This window comes from Pelophylax lessonae (assembly GCF_965119305.1).
Source record: "Pelophylax lessonae genome assembly, chromosome: 8".
In the NCBI taxonomy this organism is placed as follows: domain Eukaryota; kingdom Metazoa; phylum Chordata; class Amphibia; order Anura; family Ranidae; genus Pelophylax; species Pelophylax lessonae.
This window is the reverse complement of record NC_138775.1, coordinates 196105966-196129475: the sequence shown is the minus strand read 5'-3', so window position 1 is coordinate 196129475 and position 23510 is coordinate 196105966. Positions and strand designations below refer to the sequence as shown.

The 23510-nt window shown below is 46.2% G+C and overlaps 1 long non-coding RNA gene across 1 annotated transcript in view; it reads left to right on the top strand.

The window, feature by feature from the left end:
• Positions 1-23510, top strand: part of LOC309561492 — a 465013-nt gene that overhangs the window by 441316 nt on the left and 187 nt on the right. The window lies entirely within an intron of this gene.

The window sequence follows — 23510 nt, the reverse complement described above, 5'->3', positions numbered from 1 at the left end:
GGGGCTTAAGTATAAAGAAAGATTTCTGTGTGAAAAAAAGTTTTAAGGAGTAAAAGGTGTTTTAAATTCATGTGGATTTGCTTTTTAACTTGGATAATACTGCTTGATAGTGTAGGCGATACCTTAAAAAAAAAAAAAAGTAAACCCCCAACCTATAGGAGTTCTACCCAGCACATGCTTCCTTAATTGTTCACTGCGTGCCACCTGCTCTGACTTCCATGTGTGTTTTAATATAGCAGGGGGAGCAAAGAATCAGGCTGTGCATCATGGTCTGGATTCACAAACTATTAGGAAAATCATACTCCTTTAGCCTCAGGAAGATACAAGAGATCAGTGGGAGATTCAGCTCACAGGTGTCCATCCAATACTGAACTACCTTCAATTGTCAGGCCATTTAAAAGATTGCTCACAGTAAATGTTCTGTGGCACGACTAAGCTGTTATATTTGCAAACGTTTGCTGATCAAGCAAGACCAGAATTTATACAGGGTCAGCTATAAGTCCAGAGGCTGATCATTTTTAGATTGGTTAAACAGACACCTAATTAAAATAATTGCTTGGTCTTTAATATTTCTGATGCTTTTTTTTTTTTTTTTGCAGTGTAATGTATACTGAATTGGTGCACCATGTTAAGCCGGCAACTGCACTCATCTATTGCAAATCCTCCACCCCCGGAATACATTAATCGAAATAAGACCGGGCGTCTGACCAATCAACTACAATACCTGGAAAAGGTTGTTTTAAAGGGGTTATGGAAGCACAACTTTTCGTGGCCGTTCCAGCAACCTGTGGATGCTGTAAAGCTGAACCTCCCCGTAAGTAAAAGAAAAAAAATGGAAAATGTGTATTGTTGATTAGCTGTTGTGATTTCATTGTAAAGTTTCTGTTTACATCCATGTTGTGTAGATACTTGGTGCCCAACCTACAGCCCAAGAACTGCATGTGACCCTTGGCACGTTTTGTTTGGCCTTTCTGGGCCATAGCAGATACTGGTCTATGTTTCCCTGGTGCCCTGGTATAACAGTGATTTTCTAGTAGTCTCATGCAATATTTCTCCAGAAGCATTTCCACAGTCTCCCGACAACTCTATAGCATGTTCACACTGCCTGAGTCCCGGTTCACACTTGTGCGATGCGGGAAGGCTGCGAATTCGCAGCCTGTTCTCACATCGCAAACGCTCATCTGGCAGTTCACACTGCCATATGCGATACGCAGGGGGTGTCAATGAAATGTTAATGACACCCCCAGTTTGATCGCATATCGCAGTGCGATCTGACAGTTCGCATAGGATCGGATCGCACAAGTGTGAACCACTGTGCGATCCGATCCTGATGCGGCTGGAAAAAAGGGTCCTGTGCGTCTTTTTTTTGTGCGGGTGCAGTGCGAATTCAGCCATACAAAGTGTATGGCTGAATTCGCATCCGCACATCTGAACGCATGTAATGAAGGAGCAGTGCGCTCCGAATTACGTGCGATCGCCGCACTCGCACAAATGTGAACCGGCCCTAACAGTCTCCTGTAGCATGTCTGTAGTCTGCGACATTCTCTTGTATCATGTCTGCAATCTCTGAAAATCTATGTTCCTGTTCTATTTTCAGTCTCTGATCATCTCTTGTCACATTGAACGCGGGTTTTCAATCGCGCAACTTCATCTTGCACTATTTCAAAGCCGCATTTTAGTCCAACTTCGGGGGTGAGGGTTCATACACAGATGTCTATTGAAGTCGCCCCCGAAGTCACCAAAAGTAGTGCAGGAGATCGCTGCAGCCTCGCACCGATTGGGACGGTGTCATTGTCACATTGCACCAATGGGAATAGGGGCTGAATATTCGTTGAAATTATTGTGCAGCCCTATGGGAGCTGTTGAGGGCCGCACTTCAAGAAAGTTGACTACCACTGGCCTAGCTAGTGTAAAGGTAGGCATAATATGGGTTGAACCAATGATTTTCTTTTCAGTTTACATTGGGCAGTAAGAACTTATTTACCCCCTATAGGTAAATGTGTTAATGCGCATGCAGTAGTGTGAAAGAGCTCTCTTAGCGAACATCCCAAACTGCAGTGCGTAGATTTGAACCAGCTACATGTTTATCTTCTACTTTCAGGGATTGTTAAAATCAGTGGGTGCATGTTATGGTCTGTATAACGATCTGTTGTGCTTTTTTTATGTAGAGGCAGTGAGATTAATTCAAAGTATTATAGCCAGGCGACTGGCATTTTCAGTAGGACGTCAGCAATGGCTGCCTCTGTAGTAGCAGCTGAATTGTTGCAGCTCCATAAACCGCAATAATTCAACTTCTCTGCCAAAGGGAGTAGTAAATGCAGGAAAGCTCAGTGTCAGAAAACTTAGACTAGGCTTACACTGTTGTAGATGCAGGACAGCATGTATATGGCACTTATTCCCCCCCCCCCCCCCCATATGCAGCCAAAACCTGCTGCTCTTTAGCATGCATCTTAATGCCATGCCACCCCCCACGCTGCACGTTTTCAGGTGTGGGATTTGCATGGTGCTAAAGTGTTTTTTAAAAGGTGAAGAACCTTTTTCCTGCATTTTCTGTAGCTACATTAGCCTATTCAAATGAATGGGCTGCTGTGCCCTGCAAATGCGACCTACAGAAAATGCATAGATGTGAACCTAGAGTTATGGCTGAACTGGTTGGTATATGTGTGTCTTGGCAATTTTGGTGGTGGACAACATTGTTGACGCACATACAATTTCTGCACAAGTAGCATATAAAGTGGCACGGTCTAGTCAACGGGGGTTGCATATTTCTTGTGCCAGGCCAATGCACTCCTGGCACAGCAAGTAAGTGATCACTGACCCCAAAGGAGGGCACTTCTCTACTCGCTGCCACTGGGGGGAATTTGGCACTTCCACAGATGCTGGAGGGGGGATCATTTCTCCATAGGCCACCAATGACACTGGGTAGGAGGGCACCTATTCACTGGCACTGGGCGGGGGTGGGGGGCTTTGCTCTAATGACCACCAATTACACCAGGAATATTGAACACCACTTGAATGGCACACTTCTGAATTAATTTTACACAGGACTTTTTTTTTTTTTTTCCTTCTAGAATAGGTGCAGGAACGTCACCCTTCGTTCTCTGCTCCCTACCCACCTCTGAGTACCATCCCTTGGTTCCACTTACTATCCTCCTCCCAGTACTGCCCCTTTTAGAGACTGCAGAACAAAGTATTATTTCGTGCTACTCAGTTATTTGCACTGAATTTGTTAATGATAATAAGAAAGAAACAGACCGTAAAATAGATCCCCCTGCATTGAGCAACAAAACACCCCACCCTAGCAACAATTGACCCCGCCTCCCCCTGCAATAAAATACCACCCCACCAAAAATGGACCCCAAGCAGCAGCAACAGCAGACATCTCCCTCAACAGAAGATCCCTCCCAGGAACATTAACCCTCCTTTTGAGCCCATGTTTATCTTTTGCGGTTTTGTGGTCCATATGTAACTTACTGTATATATGAATATACCCATCTGCTTCTATTATGTGGGACCCCACTCTTCCTTTTGGATATTTTTAATTTAACCACTTCAATGCCGGGCACTTTCCCCCTTCCCACCCAGGCCAATTTATAGCTTTTAGCACTGTTGCATTTTGAATGACTATTGCGCGGTCATGCAACACTGTACCTAAACCAAATTTATGTAATTTTTTTCCCCCACAAATACAGCTTTCTTTTGGTGGTATTTGATCACCGCAAGGTTTTTCTTTTTTTGGTAAACAAATGAAAAAAGACCAAAAGGTTTGAAAAAAAAAAAAAAACGTTTTTTGTTTGTTTATGAAATTTTGTAAATGGATACGTTTTTTTTTGCGGCACTGATGGGCGGCATGGCTGGGCACTGATGGGCGGCACTGGTGGGCAATAATGGGCACTGGTGGGTGGCACTGGCAGGCAGCACTGATGGGGAGGGCACTGGCGGGCCCCCTGAGCCCTGATTGCCATCCCTGGTGGGCATCCCTGGGGTCATGGGTGGGCATCCCTGGTGGTTCTAGTGGCGCCCCCCAAGGGTCTGCACTGGTAATCAATGCTCTGATTACCAGTGCTGACCCCCCCCCCTGTCAGGAGAGCCGCAGATCGGCTCTCCTCTACTCGTGCCTGTCAGGCACGAACTGAGGAAAGCCGATCAAGGGCACTTCCTATTTACTATGTGACCAGCTGTGATTGAACACAGCTGGTCACATGGTAAAGAGCCTACGTCATCTCCGAGATTGGAGATGCAGTGTGTCAGAGTGACACGCCGCATTACCCTGCCGCATTACCCTGCCGCCGTCATATGACGTCCGGTCAGGATAATGAAACCACCTTCCCACCGTCATTTGCCTATAGGATGGGCGGGAAGTGGTTAAATTAGACTGGCCATACATTATACAATTTTCTTGTACAATTTTTTCCTTTTTAGATTTACCAAAACCATATAATATGAGGTCAGACCTAAACACTTTCAATTTGTTTGCAATCAGGCAGGCCCTTGCACTACATAGTTGAAGGTAAATCTAAAGCAAATTGAATAAGTGTATAATGTATGGCCAGCTTTAGTGAGATCTTTGCTTAGAAGTACTCTAAGGTGGGCAGGAATAGAGTTGGACCTTGGTGAAAAGATAGGTTTGCCATACAGGGGTATCTCCTAAAATTAGAATATCAAAAAGGTAATTTATTTCAGTAATTTTAAATTTAAAAAGTGAAACTCCACATATCTTGTATAGAGGCATTACACACAGAGTGATATATTTCAAGCATTTCTTATGGCTTACAGCTAGCGAATGAAAACCCAAAATTCTGTAAAATTTGAATATTACATAAGACAAATAAAAAAAAAAAAAAAAAAGATTTAATACAGAAATGTTGGCTTTACTGTTGTGTGTGTGGTTTTTTTTTTTTTTAACCTGACTATTTATAGTAGGCACTCTGTACTTGATTGGGTTACTTTTGCATGAATTTCTGCATCAACATGGCATGGAGGCGATCAGCCTGTGGCACTGCTGAGGTGTTATGGAAGCCCAGGTTTCTTTGATGGAGGCTTTCAGCTCATCTGCATTGTTGGGGTCTTGTGTCTCTCCTCTTGACAATACCCCAATTTGCCAGACCTAAACCCCATAGAGAATCTGTGGGATATTGTCAAGAGAAAGATGAGACACCAGACCCAACAATGCAGAGTGATGAGCGCGAAAAGAATTGCCTTTTTGGGACCTGCCAATGTGGTGCAGCACATTCCACAAATTTGCAAAAGGGAGCAGAGTCTACCAGATAAAAAGGCTGCAATTGTAATGCTAGCAACTTGGCCGAGCTAGCATTAAGACGCTGAGCATGTGGATGACTGGGATCGTATTTCTTTCTACGGTTCAAAAACTGGGGTAATTAAATTTGCCTGCTGCTCAGATCAAGCGGTGGTGTACTGCTAGCAGATTGGGTGCAAGTCTCTGTGGCACTCATTGCTATACCATCATCCCTCTCAATGCTGGTATTTGAGAAGGCATGAGGTAAAGTAGGGTTAGAGATCACAGATGAGGAGCAAGGTGATGTATGCTTGTTTTGATCTGCTGCCTCTGTCAGGTGCTGTTGCCAACGGACTGCATGGCAGGTCGTCGTATGCCTTGTCAAGCATGTGGTGCCCAAGCGGCTGGTGTTCTGTCCATGCTTGATCCACTTTAGACAGATGTTTCAAACAGCAACGCTGCGGTCTGCAAATGCATTGAATTGCCACCATGTGATTGGCTGATATATATAACTTTTTTTTTTTTTTTTATTCAATCAGCCAGAGAGCTATGTGAATTCACTCCTCCACATGTGAGCTGAATGGAGAAATACTCCCCACAGTGTCAATGCATTCTGACAGCTGTCTTCTGTCTAGTGGGAACAGCCATAGACGGATTGAAATTGTGCCCGTCCCTGGCCATCTCTATGCTTTTGGGAGGCCAGAAGCAATGTCATGATGTCACTTACGATTCTGGCCGATAACACTGCTTTTTTTTTTTTTTTTTTTTTTTTCTGGAAAGCAGAGGTCAATGTGTGGGGTTTTTTTTTTGTTTTGTTTTGTTGAACCTCCTTTGCTTAAATTACAGCCTCTAGTCTGTTCAGATGTCTCTACTAACTTTTCACATGTAGATTTTGCACTATTTGCCCACTCTTCTTTGCAGAACTGCAGGCATCCCAACCTGCAAAAACTAATTTCAGGGAGGTGACACTCTGTGCCGCCGCGCCCCCCGCACTAATTTAACACAACTAGAGGATGATCAAATGAAATGGAATCAGTATACAGAGGTTCACTTCTTCTGAGATATATTAAAGGAACACACTAACCACCAAGACCACTTCAGTGATTTGAAGTGGTCATGGTGGTAGGAGTCAGAAACCCTGCACATGCTGGGATATTTACAGTTATGTGCTGGGGGCTAGTTGCACCCCTAGCACATATGACTTAGGCAGGCAGAAAATGTCATGTCATTATTCATACATGTGTAGTAGGTTTTCCAGGCATTGAGCCTGAGGTGGGTTTGCCATTGTTACCGGTTACCTCTCCAGCCCATGTGAGCTGTGGCCCAAAGTGTGAGAACTGAGTCAATGACAATTCCAGCATCTTTGGTTTGTTGTATTTAAGGGATGGGAAAAGGGAATGAGTGGGATACTCCTTTGGCTCAACTAGGTACAATTTTGGGACTCTTCTAACAAAAATGCTTGTTAGCGCTGTCTTGACGCCAGCCAACGCTTCTTGGCACTTGAATATACTTTAACCACTTTAGCCCCGGAGGATTTGGCTGCTCAAAGACCAGGGCCTAGTTTGCGATTCGGCACTGCGTGACTTTAACGGACAATTGCGCGGTCGTGTGACGCTGTATCCAAATGAAATAGACGTCCTTTTTTTTTTTTCCCCTACAAACAGAGCTTTCTTTTGGTGGTATTTGATCACCTGTGCGTTTTTTACTTTTTGCACTATAAACAAAAAAAAAAAAGCAAAAATTTTGAAAAAATAACTATTTTTCACTTTTTTTTTTTTTTTTTTTTTTTTATGAAATTCTCCAAAAAAAAAAAAAATGTAAAAATCTAAAACTTAACATTTTAGGCCAATTTGTTTTTCTGCTACATATTTTTGGTAAAAAAAAAATATTTTGATTGGTTTGCGCAAAAGTTATTGCGTTTACTAACTACGGGAAAAATGTATGTAATTTTTATTGTTTTTTTTTTCTTAGCTAGTAATGGCTTATATATATATATATATATATATATATATATATATATATATATATATATATATATATATATATATATATATATATATATATATATATATATATATATATATATAGCTAGCAGCCATTGCTAGTTAAGAAAAAATAAAATAAAAATTACAGAAATTTTTCCCGTAGTTAGTAAACGCAACTTTTGCGCAAACCAATCAAAATATGCTTATTGCGATATTTTTGGTAAAAAAAAAAAAAAAAAAAATGTATCAGAAAAACAAATTGGCCTAAAATGTTAAAAGTTTTAGATTTTTTTTTTTACATTTTTATTTTTTTTTTGAGAATTTCATTAAAAAAAAAAAAAAAAAAAGTGAAAAATATTGTTGTTTTTTTCAAACTTTTCGCTCTTTTTTTGTTTATAGCGCAAAAAGTTAAAAAAAAAAAAAGTATGTGTGTGTATATGTGTGATTTTTTTTTTTTATATATATATATATATATATATATATATATATATATATATATATATATATATATATATATATATATATATATATATATATATATATATATATATATATATATATATATATAATATAATATAATATGATTTTTTTTTTTTTTTTTTGCGGGATTGCGGCAGACAGATCGGACCCTTGACTGACTGATGTTTTTGACACTTTTGGGGGTACCAGTGACATTACTACAGTAGTCAGTGCTATACATATGCACTGTTACTGTAAAAATGACACTGGCAGGGAAAGGGTTGATTTTATTGGTGATCAAGGGGTTAAGTGTGTCCCTAGGAGTGTGATTCTAACTGTCAAGGGGCGTGGCTTGTTGGATCATAACACATACAATCCTACATGGCAGGATCGCATAGCCTCTGTCATGATCTAAGGGAGAATGACAGACAGCTGTGTTTACATCAGCCGTCTGCCTTTCTCCCTCTCCAGCGAATGGCCGGGGGACATCGGAGACGCCGGTCATGCGCGTGGGTATGTCAGGGAACGAGCGGGGGCGCGCCATCCGGTGGTGTGCGCTCGCCCCCTAGAAGCTCGTGGGCGAGCGACGTACTGGTACGTCACTTTGCCCAGGAGGGGCTGACCGCCGCAGTATGTAGTCGTGCGGCGGCTGGCAAGTGGTTATGCTGAAAACTGTGCTGGAACCTCGACTTTAGTCCAGAAGATCCAGGACTGAAGAATACTTGACTTCTGACACTGCTTTGCTTAAGTCACTGAACAGCTCCCTCCAGCCTTGCGCTAGCTTGAGGTAGCTCTTTGTAAATTCCTGTACTGCTGCAACTCTCCACTAGCACACTCTACACTGTGCACTAACACTTCAGGGCCCACTGCAGGTGCCCCCTCTACACTTCAGGGTCCTCAACCTAGGAACCCCCTCTAATACGTCAGGGTCCTCGGACCAGGCACCCCCTTTCTTTACACTTCCATGCCGCATCACCGGCACGCTGATTTTGTCACCTGCATTCATATATGGGGGAGTTTGGCGCCAAATGCCTGTTGCTCCTTCTTTTTTTTTTTTTTTTTTAAATCAAGAAAAAAAAAATTATTGAGAAATCGCAGGCAAATACAAACAGTGCAACAGAAGAAACAAGTAAAAACAGCCACAAGATAAGGCACATAATGTGTTACAGATCTCAGCCACAGAACCAGTATACAGCAGAAATCAGAGAGCAGCCTGAACCAAAAAAATCGTAGCAAAAAAAAAGTCATGCATCAAAATCAAAGCAGCTCTCTCAACACATACCACCAGAGGCCCCCCCCCCAATCACCTAAAGCAGCAGACGGTCGAGGACCAGGTTGGTAGGAGCCATCCCCGGAGAACTCAGCCAGACTCCCCAGATTTTCTGGAACTTAGCCGGGGCACCTCTATGCAGGTAAATAAACTTTTCCATGCGAAGGGTGGCGCCCAGCCGCTCCAGCCATATCCAATATGTAGGAGGATCCCGATCAACCCAATGTCGGAGAATAAGCAGTCGAGCCTGAAACAGAGCTCGCGCAGCCGCCTCTCGCAAATATCTATCATCTATAATGTGATCCAATATACCCAAGAGGCAGTGCTTGGGATCCACAGGGATCGCCAAGCCCAGAACTCTGTTAATAGTGGAGGTCACTGAGGTCCAGTACCGATGCAATTTTGGGCATCTCCATAACGGGTGTATTAGGTCCCCCACCTCTCTCTCACATCTATCGCACATATTGTCCGATCGGATACCCATAGCAAACAGCTTCGCCGGGGTATGATGTACCCGTAGAAGGATATACAGCTGGGACACCTGATGGGAAACATTAAGCGAGCACTTTTTAACTGACTCCAAGGCATCCTCCCACTGCTCAGCAGGTATCTCCCCCACATCCCCGCCCCACTGGTCACACGCCTTACAGGGATATCTGTCCAGATATAAAGCCAATAAGGCTGCATAGCAGGCTGATATAAAACCCTTAGTAGAAGTATACTGCTCCATAAGGAAAAATACCGGTGTGGAGGACAAGCTGGAGTGGGACAAGGAAGGCTGTGCCCGGAATGCATGCTGAAGTTGGCAGGGAATAGAACTTCATAGTATTTGGCAAGGAGAACCGAAGTTGCAGTTGCTCAAAGGGTATGAGCGCCCCATTGAGCAGAATGTGTTTAATGTGAGAAACCCCAAACTGCAGCCACCTTCCAGCCTGATCCAGCTTGTCCAGCTCAGGGTATGTGCGATTATGCCATATGGGACTATAAGAAGTGTAGCCGGTAACCTGTTGTAACTGTCTGGCCTTATCCCAGACTTTCTGAAGAAGTCTATAGGTAGGGTGGAGTTTGTTAGATTTAGCAAAGAGTTGAGCCTCCAACCCCTCAGGAATGCCGTGGGCACCTGTGAAATGCCCCATCAGTGTCAGAGCAGGGCCACCCCCCGTTCCAGCCACAGCCCCAACCAAGTGCTGCAGCTGAGAGGCTAGATAATAAATCCAAGGATTGGGGAGAGAAAGGCCCCCCATGTCCCTGGGTTTCTGCAATTGCTCAATCCGGATCCGGGCCGCCCGCCCTTGCCAGATAAGGGACCTAAACAACGTATTGACTACCCGGAAGATTTTCAGCGTAATGACTACGGGGGAGTTGTGTAAGAAGTACAGGAGTTGTGGCATCAGAACCATCTTTATCAGGTTCACCCTGCCGGCAACCGATAACCACAGCTTGTTCCAGACCTTAATTGTCGCAAAACCGAGCCAGGAGTATTAGATGACAATATTGAAGCAGATCTGCGGAAACCACTATCCCCAAGTATTTAAAACTAGTTACCACAGGTACTGGACAGAGCGTTCCCAGGAGAGGATCCCCAGGTTTATCCAGCGGCAACAAGGCCGACTTGGACCAATTGATAGTGAGGCCAGAGTATCAGCCAAAATCCTGTATGGTGGCCATAGTGGCTTGTAAAGAGGCACCAGTGTCCCCAAGCATCAGGAGCATATCATCCGCATATAGCAGAATCTTCTCCTGAAGGGGGCCATAGTGAAACCCAACTATGGAGTCCTGATTTCTAATGGTAGCCGCCAGCGGCTCGATAGCCAGTGCGAGTAGAAGCGGGGACAGTGGGCATCCCTGCCTAGTGCCTCTCCCCAGACAGAAGTGCTCCGATATCCTGCCACCCTCCCTAATGGAAGCCTGCGGATGATAGTAAAGCAATCTCACCCAGGAGATAAATATAGGGCCAAACCCAAACTTTTCCAACACTGCCCATAAGTAGTCCCATTCTACGCTGTCGAAAGCTTTGTTGGCGTCCAGCGATAACAGCACCCTATCCCCCTCATTATCCGCCGGTGTCTGCATGGCTACATACAGACGGCGAAGATTAATCGCAGTGGACCTATTGGGCATAAAGCCCGCCTGATCCTCATGGACAACATGTGCAATAATAGTATTAACCCTCCTAGCTAAAACCTTTGACAGTATTTTCACATCAGTCTGGAGTAGAGAAATGGGCCTATAGGAGCCCGGGTCTGATGCAGGTTTACCCGGCTTAAGCAGTAAGACAATACTAGCCCTGGTCATGGAGTCTGGCAGAGCGCCCGCCTCCCTAGCCGCATTGAAGACCTTCAGCAGCTCAGGAGCAAGCACCTCAGAATATTGCTGATAGATTTCGACCGGGAGGCCATCATCACCGGGAGCCTTAGAACTCGGGAAGAGAGCAGCCGCCTCTCTCAGCTCATCCACAGTGACGGGAGCCTCCAGATCTGCACACTGACGCTCCGTCAGCCGCGGGAGGGAGATTGCATCCAAATACCGCCGAACGTCTGCCGGTGCATAAGACACCCTAGAGGAATACAAATCGGAATAAAAGCGCACCAGTTCAGACATAATGGTTTCAGGTGTGTTGGCTATCCGACCACCCAACAACTTGAGGGCACCAATGGGGGGGGGGGCTGAGGGGCGCACTCCCACAATGCGTGACTGCAGGCGGCCTGTCCGCTCCCCCTCCTCATAGAAGGTAGTTTTCATCCAGGACATCCGATTTCTGACCCCGCTGACATCGCAATGGGGGCGGTGCCAGTGCGTGCGTCAGTCACGCACCGTCACCGCCCGATCTCCTTCCCGCCGGACAGATCGGAAGACCCAGAGAGCCGGCCACCGTCAAAGAAGACCGAAGAGGACGAGAGGAGCAGCGCTGTGGACGGTTCCCGGAATCCCGCCGCTGACAGAAGAAGAGGACGAGAGGAGAGGAGCAGCGCCGTGGACGCCTCGCAGGCAGCCCAGGAGAGCAGGTAAGTGATTGAAGCCGACCTGTGCCTTGCCTGTACCATCACCTGTGCCATACCTGTGCCATGCCTGTACCATCACCTGTGCCATGCCTGTACCATGACCTCAAAGTCACGCAATTTTTTTTACCGCGTTTTTTGCCGCGAAGCAATACCTATTACATTTTTCTTTTTGTGCCCCCCCAAAAATTTTGAGCACCAGCCGCTATTGTTGTCGGCCCTGAAAGTCCCCTAAAATTTGCCATTCAATGGACATGAAATGCCTTTTATGCCGCTGTATGTAGCGAAGCCAAGGACCAGGAATTGTTGTGGGTGGAGGAATTTCGATGAAACCTGAACATGAAATTCCTCAGAGATCCATGCCTCATTCATTTTTATAAATGTGAGGTAGTCTACACTGTCATGAGCTAGGCGAGTGCGCTTATCGGTCACGAACCCCCTGCTGCACTGAACGTCCTTTCGGACAGGACACTGGACGGGGGGCAAGCCAACATTTCCATTGCAAATTGTGCAAGCTCTGGCCAGAGGTCAAGCCTGCCCACCCAGTAGTCCAGGGGTTCATCACTCCTCAGAGCGTCCACATCGGCCGTTAACCCGATGTAGTCGGACACCTGTCGGTCTAGGCGTTCCCTCATGCTGGATCCGGAGTACAGCTGTCGATGGTTCGGCCGAAAGAAGGATCTCCTATCTGAAATGACCAAAACATCTTCCAACCGCCCTCTTCTTGCAGGCGCTGTTGGATTGCTACCCGCAACTGTCTCTCTGGGACTGGACATTCCTCTGCCAGCGCACGGAAAAGCAGAATGCAGCATATCCCTCAGCAAGGCCTGGAAGTGCTGCATTCTGACTGCCCTCTGTGATTGTGGTAACATTTCCGCCATTTTGTGTTTGTACCGGGGGTCTAAGTCAGTGGCGGCTGGTGTTCAAAAGTTTTGGGGGGGGGGGGGCGCAAACAGAAAAAATTGAATAGGCATTGCTTTGTGGCAAAAAACGTGGCAAAAAATTGTGTGACTTTGAGGTCACAAAAGTGCGAAAGGGGCCTTCAGTAATCAAAGTATAGTGTTCCCCCCCCCTTCAATGCAGAGTTACAACAGCGTGCCCCCATTCAATGCAGAGTTACAACAGCGTGCCCCCATTCAATGCAGAGTTACTACAGCGTGCCCCCATTCAATGCAGAGTTACTACAGCGTGCCCCCATTCAATGCAGAGTTACTACAGCGTGCCCCCATTCAATGCAGAGTTACTACAGCGTGCCCCCATTCAATGCAGAGTTACTACAGCGTGCCCCCATTCAATGCAGAGTTACTACAGCGTGCCCCCATTTAATGTAGAGTTACTACAGCGTGCCCCCATTTAATGTAGAGTTACTACAGCGTGCCCCCATTTAATGTAGAGTTACTACAGCGTGCCCCCATTTAATGTAGAGTTACCACAGCGTGCCCCCATTTAATGTAGAGTTACCACAGCGTGCCCCCATTTAATGTAGAGTTACTACAGCGTGCCCCCATTTAATGTAGAGTTACCACAGCGTGCCCCCATTTAATGTAGAGTTACCACAGCGTGCCCCCATTTAATTTAGAGTTACCACAGCGTGCCCCCATTTAATTTAGAGTTACCACAGCGTGCCCCCCATCAAGGCAGTGACCAGCATGTCCCCATCAAGGCAGTGACCAGCATGTCCCCATCAATGCAGTGACTTGCAGCACTTACCGGTGGTGACTGACTGTTCGTGACTCGAGTGGTGCACTGGTGTGGTGTCTCTCTCTTCCAGACTGGAATTCTAGATGACCTCCGAGACGCTGCGGGGCCTGGTGACTGCCTGTGCCTGGTCTGGACGGATGGATCTGATTCCGGTCCAGTGACGTCGGTCTCCTCTCCGCTCTCTGCCGATGCCGCCGTCACTCCCGTCTCCCGCCGTTACCGCCTGTCCACTGCAGTCGGACTCGGTGCGGCAGCGTGACTGACGCACGCGACGTCAGCGGGGTCAGTATGGGGCCATGGGATGTCCTGGATGATGATTGGTCCAGGCTGTAGACTGGACCAATCACAGCCAGGATATCAGAAAAGTGGGGGTGTCCTAGCGCAATGACTTGCGCCCAGGTTACGCCCCCAGAAGGCAGCCAATCGGCGCCTCTTCTGGGACGTAAACCCCCCCCCCTCCCATCTCCCATAGCCACCAGTGCCACCACATAGGCCGGCGAACACAATTATTTTTTTTCACAACTTTATTTGTTCTTTTTGTAATTTTTTTTTTTTTTTTTTTTTTTTTTTTTTTTTTTTTTTTTTTTAGGGGTAGGGGGGCGGCGCCCTGGCGCTCCTTATGCACGGGCCGCCACTGGTCTAAGTATGTTGCCACCCAGTACTGGTCCTTGGCCTTTATGCGGTTTTTATACGGGGGGTCCCCCTTAAAACACTGCAGCATGTAGGCCCCCATTCCCACTAAACTGGAAGCGGTATAGCGGCCTGCTTCCAGCTCATCATCCAGGATAATGTAGTCCTCGTTCTCCTTTCCCCCTCCCCCCTCCCCCCCCATCCACGGATAACACCAGGGATCCCAGAAAGGTTTACAGCATCTTCTTGCTCCTCCTCACCCCCCCCCCCCCCAGCACCATCCTCCTCCTCTGACTCCTCTTCAGACTCCTGCTGTTGATTTGTCTCTGATGGAGTAGCACCCCCTGGGAATTCATCCAACGTTGCGACTTCCTGATCTTCGTGCTCCTGCTCCTCGATGGCTTGATCAATGACACGACGCAATGCACGCTCCAGAAATAAGGCGTAAGGTATGATGTCACTTATGGCGCCCTGGCCGTGACTGACCAGTTTGGTGATCTCATTGAATGGCCGCAGAAGTCTGCATGCGTCCCGCATGAGCAGCCCCTGGCGAGGTGAAAAAAACCCAAGCTCCTCAGAACCTGTCCTGCCGCCGAGTTCGAACAGGTAGTCATTAACTGCACGTTTCTGCTGGAGCAGCCTATCGAGCATATGCAACGTTGAGTTCCATCGCGTCGGGCAGTCACAAATAAGACGCCTGAGGGGCAGGTTGTGTCGCCGCTGAATCTCGGCAAGGCGAGCCATGGCTGTTTAAGATCTTCGGAAATGGCTTGAGATTTTCCTGGCCTGCCGCAAGACGTCCTGGACCCCAGGGTATTTGGCAACGAATCGCTGCACCACCAAGTTCAGGATGTGTGCCATGAATGGCACGTGTGTTATTTTTGCCCTGTTTCAGAACGCTCAGCAGATTGGCACCGTTGTTGCAAACCACTTTACCAACTGACAAATTCAGCGGTGTCAGCCACTGATCTGCCTGTGAATGCAAAGCTGAAAGGAGTGCAGGACCAGTGTGGCTCTTGGCTTCCAGGCACGACAGACACATCAAAGCATGGCAATGTCTCACCTGGTATGTGGAATAGGTTCTGGGGATCTTGGGCGGCGCAGGAGAAGGGACGGTAGCAGCGGAAGAGTAGTAGTCAGCCGAGGAGGAGAGGGAGAATGGAGGAGGAGAAGAGGCAGGCCTGCTTGCAATCCATGGCGGTACAACTAAATCTACACGGGTGCCACGGGTTGCATGCTTAACGGCCGTCAGAAGATTCACCCAGTGGGCAGTAAAAGTGATATACCTTCCCTGCCCGTGTTTGCTAGACCATGTGTCTGTGTAGATAACACCCCACGTCAATCTGTGGTATTGGGGGGCCACAGGTTTATCACACCAGTTCTACAAATAATTGGCCAGTATCTGTTGTCAATGTGTGTAGCACAGTTAACACAGCAAAAGAGGCCAAATTTTTTCAGGACTAAAATACAATCTTAGAAAAGTATACTGTTAAATAACACCCCACTTCAATATGTGCTATTGGGGGGGTCACTGGTCTATCACACCAGTTGTTCAAAAAATTGGCCAGTGAGTTTGGAACTGTGTGTATCAGACTTCACTCAGAAAAAGAGGCAATATTGTTGCAGGTCACAAATACACTTGTAAAAGTATACTCAGGCTCCCAAAATTAACATGGTTTGAACTGACAGCAAAGAACGTAGTATATGATTGCTAGAGGTACAGTAGGCGTCCACTGTATACACAAGTTGGTGGCGGGCTGTTTAGGCCACAAACATGAGCTCACATGGGTTGAACTGACAGCAAAGAACGTAGTATATGATGGCTAGAGGTACAGTAGCCGTTCACTGTATACACAAGTTGGTGACTGGCGGGTTAGGCCGCAAACATGAGCTCACACGGGTTGAACTGACAGCAAAGAACATAGTATATGATGGCTAGAGGTACAGTAGGCGTTCACAGTATACACAAGTAGGTGGCGGGCTGTTTAGGCCGCAAACATGAGCTCACATGGGTTGAACTGACACCTTTTTTTTTTTTTACGCTCCAACATTCGAGCCACAGAAGCCTGCCTTTTTCCAGAAAAACGTGACAACGGCATCATGGAAGGTGGAGTGTTGGACAACTGTAAGGAGACAGGAGAAGAAGGGGGAGGAGAAGAGGCTGGACAGTGAATGCATGGAGTGTGGCTTTGTGGGTTCTGACAGTTTTGCTCCCACTGGGCTTGGTGATGGGATTTCAGGTGCCTTCTTAAGGCGGTTGTCCCTAGGTGAGTGTTGGGCTTACCACGACTTATGCGTTGACTGCAAAGGCTGCAGATGGCAACACTGGTGTCAGCAACGGACACATTAATAAAAGCCCACACTGCGGAGTCATGTGCCGGCATCCTGGGAGCGCCAGATGTGACTGTACATGGTTGATGGCTCGCTCCTGATACATTTGCAGTCTGCTTTCTACCTCTTCTGCAATGCAAGTTCTGCCTGCCTCTCCTCCCCATCTGCCAGTCCGTCAGTCTGCCAGTTCTACAAATAATTGGCCCTGTGTTGTCACTGTGTGTAGCAGAGTGAACACAGCAAAAGAGGCCAAATGTTTGCAGGACTAAAATACAATCTTAGAAAAGTATACTGTTAAAAACCACCTCAATTCAATATGTGGCATTGGGGGAGGGGGGGGGGCACAGGTTTATTACACCAGTTCTACAAATAATTGGCCAGTAACTGTTGTCACTGTGTGTAGCACTGTTTACACAGCGAGAGGCCAAATTTTTGCAGGACTAAAATACATTCTTAGAAATGTATACTGTTAAATAACACCCCACTTTAATATGTGGCATTGGGGGGGGGGGGAGCATTGGTGTAGCACACCAGTTAAAAAAATTGGCCAGTGAGTTAGGCGCTGTGTGTACCAGACTTCACTCAGCAAACTAGGCAATATTGTTGCATGACACAAATACACTTGAAAAAGTTTACTCAGAGAACACCCCACTTCAATATGTGGTATTGGGGGGGAGCATTGGTGTAGCACATCAGTTCAATACCAAGCCATACCAAAAAATTTGCAGCCCTTTACATGACTTTTGTGGACATTAACAGAGCAATTTGTGTGTGACTGCAGCCGATCTCTAACTGCCCCTAAAGCAACCACAGGATACCTGGCCCTATAGTAAAGAGACTGTAATAGACCCTAAAACGACATGGAGCATTTTAAATGACTTTTGTGGACATTGACAAAGAGATTTATGTGTGACTGCAGCCGATCTCTAACTGCCCCTAAAGCAACCACAGGATACCTCTCCCTAAGCTCAAAAGATACTAGACCTATACCAAAATACAAGCCCTGGAAAGGACTTTTGTGGACATTAACAGAGCGGTTTGTGACTGCAGCCGATCTCTTAACTACCCACAAAGCAACCACTGGATACCTGCCCCTAAGCTCAAAAGATACTAGTAGACCTATACCGAAAAATACCAGCCCTGGAAAGGACTTTTGTGGATCTTCACAATGCTATATGTGTCTAGCAAACTCTCCCTGACGAGCACAGCAGACCTCTCCCTACACTGGCAGAAAGCAGATTGTGAAATGGCCGCCAGATCGGGTCTATTTTTAGGGTAGGGGGACTGTCCATGTGCTAGAATGTTTCAATTGGCTGTTTCAACTCTCGTTCCACCTGACGGCTGTGTCACGGGTCAAAGTTTTCCCCAATGTAAACAAATATGGCCGCCGCGAACGACGCCATGTGTTCCAAATTTGGCGGGTAGCGAACAAGCAAAATTCGCCGCGAACCGACCGCCGGGCGAACCGCAAGGCCATTTCTACTCAACATTATATGAACATACTTACTTTATCATATATATTTACTTTATTATATATTTGTAGGAACCATATTGGACTTCTAGCTGAGGCTGTGGCTTTCCCTCTTTATGAGACGTTTCCTCTTTTACACCTCTGCCCTCTCACCCCACATGCGCATGGCATTGCTCCCTCAGTTACCGGGTTAGACGGTCTCCAAGGCCCTCCTCCACAAGTCCCTTTTTGCGACCATTTCTACCATCCTGTAAGTTTATTTACCCATCATGACACATTGCCCCGCTTGGGCTATGACATTTTTAGACACTTGTCACATTTTTTGACATTCATATTTATTATTATTTTTCTTGCTAGACAAATTGATTGCTTCTGCTCCTGAGGAGTGTGGAGTGTAGAAACACGAAATGCGTAGAGCATAACAGAATGCATCTCCATGTGGTTATTTTATGTGTCTGTCTACAATATGACTATTTCATTTTTAGATACATTGTATACTTCTGATATGTCTTAGTCAGACTGGTATCATTTATGCTTGTCATTATGTGTTTTTACATGAATCAACATTGTTACCACCTGTTGTACTTTAATAAATTGATATTTATAATACTCTTTACTCTTATGCTTTGCAATCAGATTCATTCTCATGTCTTACTCAAAGTCCCAACCCTTTTTTGATTCTGAATACAGGGATGGAGATACAACGGTCCGTTGTAACCTCATTTAAAGTCCCAAACCCCATCCCCATTACCCCCTTTACACTTAGCTGACACTTGGATCCCAGAACCTTCTCCGGAGTGGTCCCTTCTAACACTAGGTAGACCCCCAGGGGCAATCCGCAGTACTCACGGCCTTTGTAGGCTTTTCTGGGACTGGATCTCTTTCTCTTTTTCTCTTTTTCTCTTTTTTCTCTTTTTTTTTTTTCTTTTTTTTTTCTTTTTTTTTTCTTTTTTTTTTCTTTTTTTTTTCTTTTTTTTTTCTTTTTTTTTTCTTTTTTTTTTCTTTTTTTTTTCTTTTTTTTTTCTTTTTTTTTTCTTTTTTTTTTCTTTCTCCTCAGCACCAGAGACATCCGCTTTTCTAACAGGAGGAGAGACAGCCGTTTTCTCCCTCCTGGGACTCTGCCCCTGCCAAAGACAAAGAGTCTGTGGAAGCCTTTCACAGAGCCAGTGGGGAGTGTAATGATATTGTGCGTTGGCACTCTAGTTTGTCAGGCCGCCATTTTGTTCAAACGCTGTCGCAAGCATCCATCTTGTGGTACGAGCTTATTTGACAGTGTTGGAAATGTTCATTCTTACCAGCATCATCCCCCCCCAGCCTTTTGGCACTGTAATGACCCCCTGGGTCACTGAATGCCAGGTTCCTGCTAAGCTGACATTTTTCACACCTTTACTATACACAAGCTTTGACCAAGCAGACATTCAGTCTCCTCATGCTCTAAGAGTTAATTTGTAATCTGAACTCAGCATATGGCTATTAGCTCATTCGGAAAATGACGCAGTTGACCAGGAAACTTCATATCTTTTTAACCGAACATAACATATTAACAGAAAGTAGATATTTGGGTGCCCCATAAAATACCGATCAAATTAATACCAAACATGAACCCCCTCATGCCTAGTAAAGAAAAGCTAGCGATCAGAGGCCTTACAGGGCAGAGGTTAGTCCGAAATACCCCATGTTTAGTGTCTAAAGATAGGACATTCCAAACCGGACCATAAGATATCGGTCTCAAGCGTGTAAACCGTTTCAATTCTCAAGATATGAGTGCTTTTATTAATCTGTCAAACGGGGAGGTCCCGTAGCAGTTTAGAAGACTCAGAGCCTATTGGCTAAGTACTTCTGGTGACACCCCCTGGAGAGTCAGAGAAAAACACAGGAACTGAGAGAGTTCTGAGTTCTCTGGCTAAGATCGACGGCATAACACCGCCCCAGGGGAACCAAACATACCTGTTCAACTCTGAAACTTAAGGTAATACCAGGACCGTTTTAATGCAAGTATTTTCATTCTTTTATTCTCCTATTTCTTAATTGCTGTATTGTGTCTCCATTTCTTTGTAACCCATTTTTCTGTAAATATTTTTATTCGCACCAATTTTTCACCTTTCTATAATTAAACCTTATTTTGAAAACTGTTAAACTTTGTCTCTAAGCTCTTGAACGCAACTTGACCCCAACTAATCTGCCTCCTGGAGAGCGCTATTGTGTGTTAGACAGTTATTTTAAAGTCATAATTGATATTTGTACTGTTTAGGCTAACCTATCTGAAACATTCTTGTCAGGTGACAGTGTGTGTTACAGACGGTTATTCTAAAGTCATAATTGATATTTGTGAAATCAGGAGCGTCCGCTAAGCTCAAAACGTAGCGGTGGTGGCAGTGAAAGGGTTAATCGTTTAATTAACCCGGTGACAATCGCTCTGTCTGCTGGACAATCTGTGTGCTGGGTGCAGCTGAGAGTGGCATTGTTACGCAAGTGACGGCAGGGTGTGAGATTGCTTGGTATTTGGTCACGAGGTGGATGAGAAGGCCAGGGGTCTGATACCCGTATCCGTCACAGGGAGACTCCCCTCTCAGCAGACACCTGGAAGCCATGACACCCTGACCAAAAAGAAATCATGGCCCTGCTGTTAGGCAGACAAGGCCCACTATACATTTACCTAGCACAAACCTGTAGGGGGGCTACACATGTATGAACAAGGACATGACCTATTACGACCAAACACAACTACTTATTAAAAAACATATTGCAACAATTTACACACGCTAATGCACATACCTTTTCCACTTATTTTGCAGACTGCTGGTACCTTTTCTACTTATTTTGCAGACTGCTGGTGGGTACTGCTGGCGAGTAGTGTTGGTGGGTAATTCTGGCTGGTAATGCTGGTGGTTACTGCTGGTGGGTACTGCTGGCACTTCTGGCGGGTAATGTTGGTCATGCGGGTACTGCTGGAGGAAGCAGTGGCTGCAGTAGAGAGCAGAGCCGCTGCTTCCTGTATCTAAAACCCAAAAAAAGAGACTAGGCGCCAAGAAGTGTAGTGACAGTTTCTTGTAATAATCATGTGCCTATAGCTACCAGAGAGGATCAACCTCGGGACCGAGGATGCCAGGAAAAAACACACAACAGAGAGTCTCTCACCAGGAGGCGCTTGCGGCTGTGATAAAAAATACTAATGCCATTGCAAATAAAGTCCAAAAAATGTTTATTAAGATGAACAAGGGAAACGGTTAAAATAATAATCCTGTCATGTGCTGTCTGCTTCACTGACCCTTTAAGACAAGCCAAGTGTTCTGGTGAGTGGATGGAGCTGAATAGGAGCCAATCCTGCAGCTGTCACAAAAAAACTGGGAGTGCTGGGGGAAAAAGGACAACCTGTTCCTTGTAATGCTAACCCCAGTGGACTGTGTAACATACCGTGGGGGAGTTCCAGCGGTCCGCTTGCAGACACATGAAGGGCTCTGTCCAGGCAGAGGGGAGGCCGATGGGGATGGAGCGGAACGTTGCAGCCAGAGAATGACGTCACCTCTGTGAGCTGACCCGATAATCCGATGGTATGGGGTGGGCCACAGGGCACACGGCTACTGAAGGCACTGTGTGATGCTTGGACCAAGCAGTCCCATACCATTGGAGTGTAGGGGGTCAGCCCCTTGAATGACTAAACTCCATTACACTGTACTTCTATGGAGAAAGTCCCACAGACTGTCATGCATCTTTCAGCCACAAGATGCCACTGTGTTGCTTTAAGAGAGGGGATCTTTCTGGAAAGGAAGAGGAGCAGGAAGTTCCTGTGTGGGTGTGGTGTTGGTCTCTCTATGGCTGAGCTGAGAAAAGGGACTATATGCTGTGGCCTTTAGAGGGCATATAGACTGGATAATCCAGGGACAGAGCAACAGGATCTTGCCAGAGGAGACAGAGCTGAACTGTGTACTACAGACTGCAGCTGAGAATCAGAGAAAGAAAGGAGAGAAGATCCCAGAACACCTCAAGCACGTTACAGAGCAAGGGGCCAGACTGCAGTGACCTCCAAGAGACAGAACAAGATAAATAACCTGCAAAGAAACCCGGACCAGTGCTTAAGAGACTGCTGCTACAGACAGCAAGGGACAGATCCAGAGACCTGACTGCATTCACCATCAGAGACTGAGATAAAGCAGCTGTACCTACAGAACTGTGAGTGTGCACCGGTGTTAACCTGTGGCAGGGCATAGAGCAGGTTCCTGTAGTCAGAGCGTTGCAGCAACGTGTCCCGGTTAGCGGGAATCAGATAGGATCCTATAGCAGAGTAGCCTGTATTTCTGGGTGTGCGTTGGCGGGAGCGCCATTTTATGTATCGCGTTGCAGTTAACTGTACTGTGAACCTATGTAATCTGTTATTACTGTTAACATTATTCTCCGGCCATTATACTCTGTTGGTTAATAAAGCCGGTTTTTGCTTCAGCCTCATTGTCTGCTGTACCGTACTTGAATCCTGCATTGCGGTCTCCTACTCCTCTGACCGCTACAAGTGGCGCTGCGAGCAGGGTACGGTTACAGAGATGGAGGCGGCTGAAGGGAATGTGCATGATGCTAATGTGAGTACCTCAGGCAATGGTGGAACCCCTGCAAGGGCCCTCCCTATGGGCATGCTGTTTAACTTGCTGCCAAAATTTGATGGCAAGAACATGTCACTGTCAGACTGGGTGACAAAATTACAGAGCGCTGCAAGAATTTACAATGTCAGCCCAGAGTTACAGGTAGAAATTGCTTTGGCTGCCCTGGAGGGTGAGGCCCGAAAGAATGTGTTTCTACAATCAGAAGCCACACGCAGCACCTTGCAAGAGATTGTGCGATTTCTGGAAGAAATATACGGTGAAACAGCTAGTGCGGGCCACCTCCGGGCGAAATTCTTCTACCAGGTTCAGCAAGAAAATGAAGGGGTCTCACAATATGCGATGGCTCTACAAGAAGTATTGGCTGAGGTACAGAAAAAGGAGGCAGACGGAGTATCTGGCATGGGATCTGCCGACCGAATATTGCGGAACAGTTTACTCTGGGACTCTTCAGCTCTCCCCTGAGACAGGTTCTGCAGGAGCGAGTTAGGGTGGACCCTACTCTGAACTTTCGGCAAATATTGGCGGAGGCTGTGGCACGCAGTAAAGAAGAAAGTTATGCCTCCGGAGTGATACAGACCCAGACCGCCACACCCTTTGGGGTTGTGGGGAAGGAAGAGGTCCTAGTTAAAGTGGTACAAGACCTGCAAAGCTCCCTGAGTGCTATGCACGAAAAATTGACACAAATGGAAAGGCGAATGGAGTCGAGCTATTCCTCTGGGGCTGTCTATCCGGCCCAACTACCGCCCTATCAGATTGCCCCACTGGTTCCTACACCACAGCATCCTTACCAGAGTTCACCGTCACACCAAGTTCCTCAATATCTTCCAACAAGGCCA